The 16,449-nt window shown below is 35.1% G+C and overlaps 1 long non-coding RNA gene across 1 annotated transcript in view; it reads left to right on the top strand.

Moving 5' to 3' along the window:
• Window positions 1-3,397: 3,397 nt before the first annotated feature.
• Window positions 3,398-16,449, top strand: part of LOC144283985 (uncharacterized) — a 220,990-nt gene continuing 207,938 nt past the window's right edge. The window contains exon 1 of the long non-coding RNA XR_013352468.1: window positions 3,398-3,876. This is a non-coding gene — a long non-coding RNA (uncharacterized LOC144283985). The remainder of the gene's footprint in view (window positions 3,877-16,449) is intronic.

The raw sequence follows: 16,449 nt of genomic DNA, 5'->3' as shown, positions 1-16,449 counted from the left end.
CATTAACATAATGTTTTCTAGATTCATCCCTGTTAACATGCATTTTATTCTTTTTTTATTTAAAGATTCTATTTATTTATTTATTTATTTATTTATTTATTTATTTATTTATTTGAGAGAGAACGTGCAAACATGAGCATAAGTGGGTGGGGAGGGGGTTGGGAGCTGAATAAGCAGACTCCCTCCTGAGCAGGAAGCCCAACATGGGGCTGGATCCCAGGACCCTGAAATCATGACCTGAGCTGAAGGAAGACTTAACTGACAGAGCCACCCAGATACCCCCGTACATTTTATTCTTTTTTATTGCTGAACAGCACCCCACTATGTTGGCATAATGCTAACTGGTTAGCTGCTTGTCCCAAAGTAGATGATAACCTTAGGCTAGCAGAGCCATTGGGCCTTCCTGTTCACTTGTCACTGAGATTGTTACTAAATAGGTAAGAAGTAAGCTAAATCAGGTAAGCTCTGCAGAGGTTGCAAATCTGTTGGTTTTCATGGCTTGCTCTGTCTTGGTTAAACTGTTGCCTTGACAGAGCCTGAGGGGAGTGGGAGGCCTGGGAGCCCCAGCTAAGAACTCCAGACACTAATGCTATTCTTACCTGAGGCTCAGTAGTTTTTTTTTTGTTTTTGTTTTTTTTTTTTTCTGAGGCTCAGTAGTTTACTTGAGTAAACGATTCTGTTTGGCAAAGTGTTTCCCAAATGCTAGAATGATTGCCTTTGACACTTCCATCCACCTTCATAGTTGCATGAAATCAGAGCTCATAATGATATTTTAAGTCACAAAACATCATGCTTTAAAAAAAATTTGTAATTAGAATATGCTTTATGCAATACATTAATCAAATATCATCATTCAAAGGTGAAAGATCCAGGTTAAAAAACAATATGGAAGATGTTGGCACACAGCCAGCATTTAAAGCCATGAAACGAAATAAGTCCATCCAAGAAGTGAGTATATATAAAAAAGAGATCCTAGAGCTAAGCCCCGGAACATTTAAATATTTAGTGGTTGATGAGCTGCTTTGGAAACAGCAAAGGGCACAAACGGAAAAGCCACTGAATTATGGAAATGAATCAAGAGTGATGTCCTGTAAGCCAAGTGGGGAGAGATCAAAAAGTATTCCAAGAAAGAGAGAATTTGACAGCGTTAAATCTTGCCATAGGCCAAAGAAACTGAGGACTGAGATTAGTCCACTAGATTGGATGACGTATGGTCACTGGAGAACTTGTTAAATGTTTCAGTGGGGTGGGATCAATAGGAGCCTCACTAGAGTGAATTCTATAGAAATGAAAGGAGAAAAGTTGGTTCTAGTTAGTAATTTTAAGATTTTTCTATATGAGAAGAAAAAAATGATGAGTATAGGAGGCATAGTACATGGGGTCAGGAGTGATACTATTTAAGATGAGGATAGGAGAGAAGAAAACAAGATTCTGTGCTGATGGTATGACCTAGTGGAGAGAGGGCAATTGTTATGGGATAGATGGAAGCCTGTTGCTTCCAATTGCCCATTGAGAACAATTGTTCTCAAACCTTAGGGTACATTAGAATCCCTTGGAGGGCTTGTTAATTGCTGGGCTTCATCATGGAGTTTCCAATTTATAAGCCTGGGGGGGCGGGGTAAGGTCATCCATCTGCATTCTTTACAAATTGCTCAGAGAAATGGCTGCTACTGTTGTTGCAGCTGTGAGGGCCAACATTTCACTATTACTGTGCCTAAGAACGTGGCCTAAGACTATTTTCCTCCATGTCAGAGGAGTGAGTTCTAGATAATGAAGAAATTCTAGCAGAAATTCACAGAAGGAATGTAGAAGTTAGAGGAGGTGATTTGGGATAGGAGCTCATTCACAGTAATTGAGAAGGCCGAATGTATGGGCACAGCTTCAAGGAGAGATAAGATGTGATGGTGAGACCTTCTGGAAATCTTATTTCAATAGGGAGCAAATCTTTACCTGAGAGTGAGGAGAAGAGAGCAGGTGTTGGGCTTTTTTTTTTTTTTTTTTTTAAGTTTATTCATTTATTTTAGAGAGAGAAACAGTTGAAGGAGGGGAAGAGGGAGAAGGAGAGTCTTAAGGAGACATCCTGCTGAACCCGGAGCCTGAGGTGGGTCTTGATCTCAAGATCCTGAGACCATGACCTGAGCCTAAACCAAGATATGGGAGCTTAACGGACCGTACAACCCAGGGACCCCAAATGTTGGACTTCTAAGGAGAGAGTACAAGTGAAAGAAGAGTGGAACATTTGGTTGATTCCCTCAAGTAGACAAACTTGTGCTCCTAAAACAACCACATCGTTTTTGTTCATCTGACATTGAAAGAACAGATTTCAGTGAGTCACTGGTTTTAACATAACAACTCTTATTTTTTTCAGATGTGTTTAAAGCATTTAGATTCACTAGACTTTATGTTTTCCATTCTCCATGATCTCCACCTGCTCAGCAAAGAATAATTGTGTGCATCACACTTTGTGCCATGTTTGGGCTTCACAGTAGGTTGTGGGAAGTGAGTTATTGTCAGCATCATAATGCTGTGTGTCAAAGGTATAAACGTTTTTGAAATGTGGCTTGGTAATTCCAGATTAGCTACAATTTTGAGATTAAAAGTAGTGCCACCATGGTATCAATGCACCATTTTGCTTATTACTATTTATAAACCATACATTTCTATTTATAAGTTAAAATAAAAATACCAAAAGATATGAAGCAAATCACAATGGTACATCTGAAAGAAGCATCAGTTATAGGTTATTCTAAGTAAGCAAATGAGTAAATTACTGCAACTGGCTATTTCCCATGCTACTCAGTTTCCAGAGATAGCTAATCCTTTTCTTTAGAAGTATGTTAATTTTAACTTTTCATGTTGACTATTTGACACAAGGTCAACTGATAGGACATGTGATATGTATGGCATTTTTCCTTTGCTTTCTGTTGTTGACTCTGTTTGAACTAATACGTGATACATTACCAAGGAAGTAGATATAAATTGTGAATTTGATAAAAGTGAAATCACAAATTTAGCAAACTAGAAACTGGTTGCCGAGACTATAGCAAATAACTTTTGTTATCTGACACATCACCACAAAATTTAGTGGCTGAGAATCAACCTTTTATTGCATGGGTGTGGGGGATTGGAATTTGGGGTTGGGCTCATTGGGTCTGGCTGCCTCTATGTTGTTTAAGCTTATTTACACATCTGCAGTCAGTAGCCAGTTTGGCTGGGTCATGGCCTGATGGCTTGTTTCTACTTCTACTCGTCTTGTTTTTTTTTTTTTTTTTCCTCCTGGTCTTTGATTCACTACCGAGTCAGAGCTGATTTCATGGCAGCAGAGTGTTCCAAGCCAGAGAACGCCAATGTGCAACTTGCGGTTTGGGAAGGCTGGGCTTGGGACTGGCAGCAGCACTCTGACACATTTTAGAGGTCAAAGCAAATCACAAGACACAGCGGACATTTAATAAACTCTACCTCTTGATAGGAGGAGCTGAAAAGTCACATTGTACAGGAGCTCATATTCAGGGAGGTGAATAATTGTGGTTATTTTTTGTAAAATTCTACCACAGTGACAAATCGGTCCAATGGAAATTATAGTGCAATAATTAGAAATGGGTGAAAGCATAGGTATTGAAGAAAAGATAGTAGGGGATCTCCTGAATAAAGAATATAGTTTACTTTTTAGCATACCAGAGTATGTGATTTATTGAAAAGTGAAACCTTCTGTGATCTGGAATCAGTGTAGGCTTATTATTCAGTTGCAGCAAAGGAAACACCCACCAAGAGGAGCCGTTGGAGCATCTCAATCAGTGGATGTTAGAAAGGATGTGTTTGGAGGACAGCGCAAGGAAGAGATGCTGGGCTCTGCATTGGATGCTGCCAGGAAACCAGGTATCTCAATAAACCTTGTCTAGAAGGGAGGACTACAGAAAGGCCACAGCTGTAATTGGTAAAGAAACAGCAGTGGCACATATTAGCCTCCATAGGAGGATGTTTGATATTCTTGTGGTTTGCACAGTGGCTTTAGCTGTGCCTCGACAAATGCAGTATGTATAATAGACTTGATTTATTCCAGGTCATGATGACATTATTATATTTCCTAGGAAGTATTTTCTTATTATTCCTCTTCAAACAATTTGTGATTTATCTTGTATAACTGTGTTTCGTCCGCTGCCTATCAATACCCTTGGTTAAAGCATTTTGAAGCTTTATTAAAATTAAGATTTTCAAGGTTTACAGGAATAAGTCGCACTGAACTGGGGTCACTTGATAGGTAGGTTTTGTACTGTGGTCCTAAAATGAACTTTTAAAGCATGTTATCATGTAAAAGAGATTCATTAGTCCACATCTCAATAAACACTAAATCAATGTAGAAGTATATATAGAGAGAGCTTTAAGAGTGATCATTTAAATTTTCTTAAGAGCAGTCTTTAAATGGAATGAATGACTTCATTCACAAGTCTCCCCCTCACCCCCAAACTTATCTAATTAGAGAAGATTTAATCATATTGGTTGGCCAAATGGCAGAAAACAAGACTAAAATAGCCCTGTAGGTGGCAGTCAAACTCTAAATAATGAATTACAATTTTCTGCTTGTTACTGCTGATGGCTATCTTTGGAAAGTATTCTGAGTTTTAAAAAGCCAATGTACTTTACAGTTCTCATTATTTTGCAATATGTCTGAATTATTAAATCACAGCCATTTCAGGGGCACTGTATAAGACCTTTGGAAAACCAAAAATATAGAGAAGTATGATATCTAATAGGATAGTACTTCTAAAGCAATTGGATTTGAAATATGTTTGTTACAATTCTAATTTATGAGTTATCATGAGCGTTTCAAGTAATGTAATAAATAAAGTAGAAAAAGAATCTATTTTACTTAATATTTACCCAGTAAAGAATATATTAAAATGTGGTTTCTTTTCATAGCCCTAAGTCTAAGTAGCCACTTAGGTTTCTTTAGAGAGGCATTGACTGAACTTTCATTCTTATATATTTGTAAGAGGATAGTTACTGCTTTAAGATACTCGAGTGAGAGACATCTAGGTGGCTCAGTTGGTTAGGCCACAGACTCTTGATTTCAGCTCAGGTTGTGATCTGGGAGTGGTGGGATCAAGTCCCGTGTCAGGCTCTGGGCTTGGTGGGGAGTCTGCCTGAGATTTCTCTCCCTCTGCTCCTCCCTTGGCTCTCTCTCTCTCTAATATATTTTAAAATATTAAAAAAAGATATTCAGAGTGATATGATTATTTTCTTCCAACATTCATATCTTAAAGAAAAGAATATACAATTTGTATTGCAAGTGCAATGTTAATTTAGTACATGTTACATATTACCTAATAAATGTGGTTCAAAGGAGGAAATTAATTAATTATTCAAACTATATAGATAAAATCTATTTAATTTCTCAAACAATTCAAAATATTCCAAAATGTAAATGACATGAGCACTGACCAATCAGAAATGATGCTGGCTATAAACAACACGGAGGGGCGTATTGGTGTATACCAACCTAAAATCACCCAGGTATTGTTATATCTTTTGGAGATGCTGAAAATAAGTCTGCCTATTTGCTGAATAACCATTAAAGCTAGAATGTAGGCTGATCTGACTTTCTCCCTATTAACTTTCTATGAAATTTAGAGGTGTACATAATACAATGTATGTATGTGCAACAGTGGATTTTGTTGTGATTGCAAAAGCAGAATTAAATTAACCAAAGGACTTTATATAAACAAATCAAATGACTAGTTCTAATCCCTTATGTCCCTTGTTCATTCTTTTCAGAACCGTTTGAGACAATTTCTGAAATCATAGGGCATTCTAATTTAATAGTTCAGAATCCAGTGTTGTTCTAATTAGAGACATTATTTTGGCTTCTGTTCTCAGATAAAAATTCTTAAAATGCAAATGTTATTTGCCACAGTGATGTGGATTGTGAAGCAGCAACTGGAAAAAAAGTCTTAGAATTTCAGGAAAGAGGAGTGTGAACTTGATTTATTTTGGTATGAATAGTAGTAATATTAATAAAAACATAAAGGAGTGACCCAATTTAGGTGGCGTTGCCGGTGAGGAAGTGGGTATTGCTGTTATTACAATGAGGCATGTGTCAGAGGCTATGTTAGCAGCTTATCTAATGTGCATGGTCTCCTGATTTTCTAACTGAACTCCATTCTTAGCGGGAGTGTTAATGTGCAGCTATAATAACACATTTGCTGCGTTCCTTGCAGCTAAATAGGGCCTTTTATCCCTTCAAAATAGACAAAGAATAATTCTGCGTGGCCCAGGACTTCATCTAATATTTATGGAATCTCTAATATGTCCTAGTCATTACACATCTAGAACATGGTGTGCCAGCCTAGATTTTAAAGATGTGAATAAATTCCCATTGATTTTTGAGAAGATTTTATACTTTTAAGAGATAGCTGAGGGCATAGGAAAATCCATCTAGGAGTGTCATAAGTCACATTTTTGAGGTTTAACTTTTAGTGCTTAAATAATATACAATCTTATATATATTATTTATCATATATATATACATATATATATATTATTTATTCATGAGAGACAGAGATTGAAAGAGACACAGGCAGAGGAGAAGCAGGCTCCCTGTGGGGAGCCCAGTGTGGGACTCGATCCCGGGACCAGGATCATGCCCTGAGCCGAAGGTAGATACTCAACCGAGGAGCCACCCAGGCATCCCTATACCATCATACATTTTAATCATCATATACCAGTAAATATCCTGGGAAAGATAATTACCACCTGATTCCTCTTATTGACATTACTTCTGCATATCTCCAGGGGAAAACAATAATTTAGAATTTGTAGGGTTTTTTTAAGTGTAGGCACTAACACAATACTTCTGCCTACATGTATGTACCTGCCTGTATTGTTTGGTTTTTAACTGAAAATATCTATAATACACTGTGAGATGAGGTACAGAAAGTGAGCTTTTAATTTTTATTTTATTTTTTAAGATTCTATTTATTTATTCATGAGAGAGAGAGAGAGAGAGAGAGGGAGGCAGAGACACAGGCAGGAGGAGAAGCAGGCTCCATGCAGGGAGCCTGACGTGGGACTCCATCCCAGGACCCCAGGATCATGCCCTGGGCCAAAGGCAGGCGCTAAACCACTGAGCCACTCAGGGATCCATGAAAGTGACCTTTTTAATACATGCTCCTTATAGTCACCCTGTATTTTCTATTATCTTGTAAACAGCAATTCTGTTGTTGTGTTTTCTTTAATGGTAAAGAGATACTAAGTCATCCTCCGTGTAAAATCCCTTTAGAAAATTGAAGACCTATTTTCCTTTTTTAAAGCTGAATAATCAAAAAAAATAATAAATAAATAAAGCTGAATAATCTCCTTAGGTTTAGCCATCTTAGTAGGTGTGATTTTATGTTATTAAAATTGTTGAATCTTCTTCAAATTCGTCATCAACCTCTTCAATTTTAGCTGTCAGAAATAAACAGTTATCATTTGTCCATTAAAAAAAAAAAAGATATTGCAAAGTAATCCTGCTTCCTTAGTGGAAATTTTCTGGTACTATGCATACAAACCACATCAAAAATAAAATGCAGTATTTTTACATTAACCAAGTAGTCCTTTCCTAAAATGATATTGTGACCTTTTCTAGTCTATAAACACTTTTATAAGCCACAATAAACATCTAAAAAATTAATGTTTGATGTTTCTTTTTTCTTTTAGTAAATTGGGATATATCTAAAAGTAATAGAGATTTAAATTTGTTTTATTCTTAAAACACCTTTTTCTCTTGAACTTCTGCCTCTACCCGTTCAATTGTGTTAGTTTTCTATTTAGTTGCTACTCTTTCTGAAACTGTAGGTTCAGAAGAATCTCAAATAATATACATGGGAAAATACTTAACCTTTCTAGGCTCAAATTTCTTTACCTGGAAAACTGAGGAGTGAGATTAGATGAGCTCTCAGATTCTCCTCAGCTATAGGTTAGGAAGTGTCAAAAATTAAGGAAACATATTTTGTTTTTTTTCTAATATATTGAATTTATATCTTTCTGTTTGGTCTAAGTTGCACCGCATTTATTTTTTTGGCTTTTTAAGCCTTCCTTTGTAGACCTCCTCACCAGTCTTTTCTAACTTAGAGGGATTCCCATTTGTATTTCTGCTCCTCAAGTAGAAATTGTAACGATGATACCTTATTAAGAGGAGGATGGCTTTAGGTACGGCCCCAGGGCTATGGTGAGGAAAAATCAGAGGGTCTCCCCTGAAAGAATTGGGATGTTACATTTTATTTCAGGGCGGCAATGATTTTGCCAGAGGGAAGGAGTCATTCTACTTTGGCAGGATTTTTTTTTTAAATATTTTTACTTTTGCATCTTTTACCCTTGGACTCAAGTGCCTGAACCTACAAGCCTGCTAAATTTTTCCATGACTTTTTATCACACTACAGACAGCTTCCTTTCAAATGCAAGGTCAGGGTGTAAGTCTCTTTTGATATCATGGTTGTAAAATGAGAAGTGCTGCTTATTTCAGATAAAACCTCTTTTTACCTTTCCATAAAAGCTTTATTCTTTCACACATACTATCTGATTTTAACATTTCAACAAAATATAGAATAAAACTGAGGAGACAAAGCAGTAATATTTGTGACTATGGAAGTCACAGAAATACATGACTAGATGATGCATTTACAGATCATTTACTTTCTCCCTCTACAGTCAAATAAATTTGCTGTTAAATCAGCCAGGGAAATGGGTCTGAAATCTCTATGCTGCTCTGTGACATCAAAATCTAATGCTTCTTATTCAACACACAACATTGTGAAGGTATTGATTTAGACTTTTAATTATACTGAAGTCATTGGACCTTCAGTGTACAGAAGTTTTGTTTTGTTTTTTCTTACTGAAAAATATTAACTGACATGACTCCTTAACACGTTCAAATTGCAAGTTACTTCATGATTTGAGGACAAATGGAGATGGTTGCATTTATTTTGAATTCTCATTTGTTCAAGTTGGTCTTACTTTATAAACATCTAAGTATGAATTCTCAACTGGTGAGTCAGTCAGACCCATAATTCAAGGCTTAGACAAAATTTGGTTTCATTCTTGAAGGTTAAGGAAGTCTAAAAGTGGTGAAGAATTATTTCTTCTTCTCTTACTTGATTTTAAAAAAAATCATATAAAATAGTATGTATATAATCATATTGTTTAATCTATAATAGACAGAAATGTTATTTACACAAATGAAATGAATAAAGGCAAAGTTGCATTGGGCTAAGGAAAAGATCCCAGATGGTAGCCTGAAACCACAGGGACAAAAAGACCAGAAATGGTATATAGGAAGATATGAATACATACACTATAAATGCTATAAATATATACTTGCTCTCTTTTCTTCCCTCAACTTCTTTAAAATAAATAAAATTATATAAAGTGATATGACAATGTATAAGTGGGTTTGTGTCACATGTAGGTATAATATGTAAAACAATAATTCTACAAAAAGGGGGAAGACATCAATCTACATAGGAAAAATGTTTCTATAGCTCAATGGAATTAATTTAATAATATAAGTCTAACCTAGATTCTAATAGGTTAAGACATATTTAAAAATGCGTAGAACAGCCACTGAGGAAACAATTTTTTCAAAGTAAAAAAAAAATCATTAAAGAAATTAAAATCTTACACCGAAATACTCATTTAATGAAAAAATACTCAGAGTAAAGGAGGAATACAAATACAAAAAGTATTGCTACAGATAGAAAGGAATATTTTATGATGATAGTAAGGTTAATTAATTAGAGAGGCAAAACACTTAAAAATATGTACACACCTAAAAACAGAGCTTTAAAACATATAAAACAAAAATTGACAGTAACATAAAATAAACAAACAAAATAATATAAAACAAAAACTGACAAAGGGAGAAATAGAAATTCAACAATATCCCACTTTTATTTTTTTATTTTTTAAAGATTTTGTTTATTCATATAAACACAGGAAGAGAGAGGGGGAGAGAGAGAGAGAGAGAGAGAGAGAGAGGCAGAGACACAGGCAAGGGGAGAAGCAGGTTCCATGCAGGAAGCCTGACATGGGACTCGATTCTGGGTCTCCAAGATCATACACCAGGTTGCAGGCGGCGCTAAACCACTGTGCCACCAGGGCTGCCCAATATCCCACTTTTAATAATAATAGACAAGGAGGTAGAAGATCAACAAGGAAATAGAAGACTTGCACAACTATAAACAAATCAGACTGGACAGATGACTGTGATCCTCCACCCAATAATAGCATGACAGATACTCTTTTCAAGTCCACATTCTCCAGGATTGATGATATCCTGGACCATAAATAAGCCCCAGAAAATGTAAGAGAATTGACATAATACCAAGTATGTTCTTCAAAGACAATGGAATAAAACTAGAAACTAATCTAAATTTGGTAAACTCAAAAATGTGTGGAAAATAAACAGCATGCTCCTACATAGCTAATGGGTTAAAGAAAAGCTTTAACCTGGGTAAAAATGAATACATAGTACATCAAAACTTATGAGTTGCAGGTAGCACCATGCCTGGTGGGAAATTTATAGCTTAAAATGCCTAAAGAAAAAAAATCTCAAATTAACAACCTAACTACTTTCTACCTTAGGACATCAGAAAAAGAAGGCAAATAAATTCAAAGAGAAAAGAAAGGAAATAACACAGTTTAGAACAGAAGTTTATGAGATCATAAAAAAAATAGTAGAGAAAATAAAAGAAACCAAAAGAAAATAAGTGAAAACAAAACTATATTCAAATAAGATCAAGAAAACTGATAAATCTTTAGCTAAATGGACTAAGAAGACTAAAATTACCAAAAATGAAGAGGTAATATTACTATGTACCTAATCATAATCAAATGATTTAAACAATCATTGTGAACAGTTACATGATAATAAATGAGACAATTTAGAAGGAATGAATAAATTCCTACAAGACCAACTACTGAAGCAAACTCAAGAAGAAATAAAAATTCTGATTAGATCTATCACAAATAAACATAATGAACTAATATAGACAAAACAAAACAAAATAAACAAAAGCTGCCCACAAAGAAAAGCCCAGGTCCAAAGGTCTTCACTGTGAATTCTACCGAACATTTAAACAAGAGTCGGTGCTAATCCTTCACAAGTTTTTCCAAAATTGGAAAGGAGGGAGCACTTCTTAATTTATTCTATGGGGCCAGTGTTACCCTGATACCCAAACCAAACAAAAACATCCTAAGAACAGGAAACTATACACAAATATTGGTTGCTAAGTTACAAAACTATTTCCTGGCTCTGACCAGATACTGCAAATTACCGATGTTTAATTGAAAGCAAAACACGATGTGCCTTATTAAAAGTCTAAAAGTGAAATGTGACAGAACTTAAACCAGTAGATATAAACGCAGCACCTATCTGTATTGAAGAAATATATTGGAAAAAATGAAACACTGAGGAAGAGCTCTGGCTTTAAGCACATCTTACCTGAAATCCTACCAGAAATCCAGTTCATTAATTTTTTAGAAATTCAATGTATGGAAAAAAAAATTTAAGAATCCTGGATGAATTCAGTGACAGAAATTCAGTGAATTTGGGCTAAGACTACAAAATAAATTGTTTTTCTGAAAATGTTGAGGAAACATTTTAAATCATTTTCAAAATGTATAATTCATATGTTGGTTTTCAAAAAAAAACTTACCTAGTCTGTGTAAAAATTCATCTTGAAATATGAATAAGGCAAAAGGATTTTTTAAAAAATGCATATATGTGTATACAGAATAAGTTTCCTCAGATACCAAACTGATACAATGGCCTATAGAGGAAAATAAAGCCATCGAGTCTGCGTTTGTCTACTTTACCATACAAAAATCATTTCTACAAGGCAAAAATTATTTGAATCTCATCAGTGTTTTTCAATTTCATATCTAACTCCATAGTGTAGGCCTTAATTAATAGCACATAGAATGTTTTCCACTAGAGGCTCAGATGATTCATAGGTGGCGTTGTTAAATAGTGTTCTGTTATCACATGAAAAAAGCTTGCAGTCATTCTTTTATCCTGATTTTCAGTGTTTATCAACTATAGTATCTACTGCTTTTTATTATCTATTGTTGTTTATTGACATGCAGCTTCATCCTAGAAATGAGAAGGCCTAAAGCATACATTCTTTGATACTAACCACACTCACACACACACACACACAGCACAGCACAAAAATACGTATAAATGGTAGATGGGCATGCAGAGTTTTGGCTCGTCTTCTTTTATGGCTACAGAATCACAATGGAAGTGATTTGGAAGTATAGTGTGCTTGTCATCAATGAGTTCTTCTCTGCCTCCAAACCATCCTTCTCTGTCCTGCTTTGTGATACTGGAGTTGGACTCTGTAAACAGTTCTTTAATAGGTTGCAAATGTCAAGCATTATGGTAGAAGATTCTGGAAGGGTACCACAGGTAAAAAGGGTTTTCCCTTCTTGAATCTAGTGGATTTTCCCTTTTGCTTTGCTGATATTGCCACCAAACTGCCACTAGCAGGCGGGCCACTCGCTTGTGGGTGGTGGGCATCCCTGCTGCTGGCTTCTTAGCAAGTTTTGCTAGAACCCTAGAGGTAGCTTTCTAGTGAGGTTTGTTCTCATTCCAGAGGTGGCTTCCTGGCAAGTGTTCTTACCCCAGCCGGTCCTCCCCAGCGGGTGACTTCCCAGTGAATGTTGCTGGAATTCATTTGGGTAGTGTCTGCTTGCCAGGCGAGAAGTGCAATTCCTCAGCAAAATTCTCTGCCATCAGGTGGCACCAACCAGTTCTGAATATTATCAGACTTGATGTGGTTCTCTTCTGAGATTCTCTCTTGTGGATACTCCCTTTCAGCCCTAGAAGTGACTGCCATTTGGATCTACTATTGCTTTATTCTTTGGAGTCTCTCTGACCTTCTTATTATTAACTCCTTCTTATAAACTAATAATTCTTCATATTCAGTCTTTCATGGATAAATGACTGGCTTTGTTGCTATTTCCTAACTAAGCCCTGATTGATACAGATAACATTTTATTAGACACTTAATGAAAAAGGTAAGAGTGGTCATTTTCCACATGAAAATAGGAAATATTCTTCATATTTACATAAACATCTTTCATACATTTACATAAATATTTATTTTTTTCAATATTTAGTTCATGGCAAACTGATCCATGTAAGTAATCTCATTTTAAAAAACTGATCCTTTTTCTGAAAATTTAATTTAAAGCATCATATAGACACATAATTAATTGCATATTTTACTGTGAGAGGCAGAAATGGAAATATTTGGAAGCCCCTTTTGCTTTTCTCTCTTGCGATAGCCCTCTTTAAGACAGGAAATACAGACTCAATTTCCAGTTGCATTTTCAAAAAGGAAAAGGAAGATAATAGGAAAAACCCCTCAGTTTTATAACTCTAAATTATACCCTACTGTAGCTTTGTATCTCAAGTGTCATTTGAATGCTTGCAACCTTCACGAACGGATGCAGAATGCAAAAAGAAACATTTCTTTTTATTATTTGACAGAATTTTGCCAAAAGCAACTTCTCCAGTTTCTTGGGAGGGGGTGGTGGTGGTGGTGTTCCTCCTCTTAGTAACATATTGATTCTGAAAGATTATTTGAGAAACAAGGAACAAAATCTGATACTGGGAGACATAAAGACCACTTTCCATGGAAAGATTTGGATGTCAGCACATCTCAGACATTTTTCAGGGATGCTGGAATCATATGGCTAATTTTTACCTTTTTTCCATTGTAATTTTACTTAGAAACTTCTCATGTAATAACTGTTTGAAATAGCTGCTTTGTAATTGGAAATGTAAGCACTTAGGCTTTTTAAAAATGCTATAGAACTTTAATTTGTATTTTGTGAAATAGTGCTTGTAATGATCATTAATGTTTTATAACTTGAGGAGAATTCACAAACTAGAAACTGCAAGTTTCAGTAAAAAATAATTAAAGACCTCAAGCTATACTCACTTAATGGAGTTAAAAATTGTAAAGAAATCTCATTTCTATAAGCAATATTCTGCAAAATAATGAATTTACCCAGTATTGCCATTTTGCAGATTTTCTAATGAATTGACAAAGTTAACATCATTTTTTTTTCAGTCCATAGTGTTTTCTTCCTAGCTTTTGATTTAGCCATTGATTATTACTTTACCATTTCCTGAATTTTGGAACATATTACCTTGATAGCTACAGCATTTCCTGCCTTGTGACTATTTACACAAATTTTATGCCGTCAAGTGTAAGTGAAGAAGTGACATCATTATTAAAGGTTTATTCTAAACTTTGTACCATTCAAGACAAAAGCAAAAAAAAAAAAATCTCAAGAAATAAAAGCTTGCTCAACAGATAGCAGCACTACACTCTTGTCATGTCTGCTTATCATATTTCACTGTCTGAAAAGGACATAGACTATCATAGTGTAACTAGATTCAAACTCTGGTTCTAATTTGGACAATTTCTATCACCAGGAAACAAAATATAAACCTAATAATTTATAGACAAAATTTATCATTGAAAAGGGAATGTGAATGGTAGAGTCATTTGAATGAAGTTGAATATTTTCCAGTGATATAAATATACACTTTCTTAACAAGCACAATAACTTAGTTACCTCACTCAGATTACCTCCAGACTCTGTTTCAAGTACCACATTTGCCTTTAGGCAATTTAAGAAAAAGCATGCATCAAGTGTGTAAATATTTCAGTGACTATCCTTCATTTTGGTATCGAACAACTATTTCCAAACTATATATATATTTTTTTCCAGGTTGTTTTGAAAGGCATTTTTTTGGTACTGGTAACAGTAGAAGTAAATTTTAAAAACATATTTTAGTGACATTCAGGAATAACTGTGAAAGTTCCTCCTTCTAGAAAAAAATAACACTTTGAGAATTTCATATTTATTAAAGTCACTAATACATCTTAATACAAATTTTTATTAAAATAAAATATGGCTCTATATAACCCTTGTAGATCAAATTTAGGAGTTTCTAATAAATATGAAAGACATTGCAAAAATGATCAGAAAATAATGAATGAACATTTGGATTCTGATATTAAGAATCCCTAAAATCCAATCTCATATTAAATTGCTTTGACAGTGGTACATTTAAAAAAAGTACCATTTAAATATTTGAATTCTAGAACTAGGAGCTCCTTCATTGAGCCATAGTAAGCAGATTAAAATTTACCCTCCCTCCTCCCCTGCTTTTTTTAAGGAAACAAGTTTTGTTAATTGAAAACTTCTAATTTATGGGGAAGCCTGGGTGACTCAGCCGTTGAGCACCACCTTCAGCCCAGGGCCTGATCCTGGAGACCTGGGATCGAGTCCTATGTCAGGCTCCCTACATGGAGCCTGCTTCTCCCTCTGCCTGTTTCTCTGCCCCTCTCTCTCTCTGTGTCTCTCATGAATAAATAAATAAAATCTTAAAAAGAAAAACAAAAAACAACTTCTAATTTATGTCTTCTGTTCACTCACTTTAATGAAGTCTGAAATTTCACACATAAGAAACATGATGTAGACACAGAATGTGTATGTCAATTATAGCTCAATACAGCTAGAAAAAAAAAAAAAACAACTAAAAGTACTACTCATTTTAGAAGATTTTCAGAGGACATTTTCTCTCTTCTCTGGTCAATCTAGGCAAGCATAGATGCAACAGCCCTGTGTAGACCATACCCTCTGGACATTGTTCCAGCTCTCTATGGCCGTGGGTAATCTACTAATGATAATAAAAATGATGAACTGCGATATTTTGTGTCTCTAGCTGTAAGCCTAGGTATTTACAAACTATTTAGAGTTTTTGTAGGGTTTTACCTTAAATTAGGTGAGAAAGTACTGTTGTAGAATATTCACAAACATATCCTCGGCACACAGAACTTTGGTGAGAAGATATAGTTGAGGCACTGTAGTAGGCTTCTAAAGATGTGCATAATCTAATCCTTAAAACCTATAAATATATTACATTGCATAGTTAAAAGGCCTTGACAGAAGTCATTAAATTGAACACCTTAAAATGGAAGGTTAGTTTGGATGATTTGGGTAGGCCCAATGTAATCACAAAGTCCTCAGAAGTAGAAGATAGAACCAACACCACATAAATACAAAGGATTAAAAGAGAATATTATGAAAACTTACATGCCAAAAAGTTGAACAACCTAGACAATACATTGAACCACCTAGAAGAAATGCATGAATTCTTAGAAACATATAACCTTCTAAAACTGAATCAAGAAGAAATAATTTCGAACAGGCTGATTACTAGCAATGAAATTGAATCGGGAATAAAAAAACTCCTAACAAATAAAGGTCCAGGAGTAGATGGCTTCATTGGTTAATTCTACCAAACATTTAAAGAAGAGAATACTTACCCTTCTCAAACTATTCCAAAAAATAGGAGAGAAAGGAAAACTTACAAATTCCTTCCATGAG

Source organism: Canis aureus, chromosome 15 (assembly GCF_053574225.1).
Source record: "Canis aureus isolate CA01 chromosome 15, VMU_Caureus_v.1.0, whole genome shotgun sequence".
Lineage (NCBI taxonomy): Eukaryota > Metazoa > Chordata > Mammalia > Carnivora > Canidae > Canis > Canis aureus.
The sequence above is the reverse complement of the archived record's forward strand: the minus strand, read 5'-3'. Positions and strand labels throughout refer to the sequence as shown.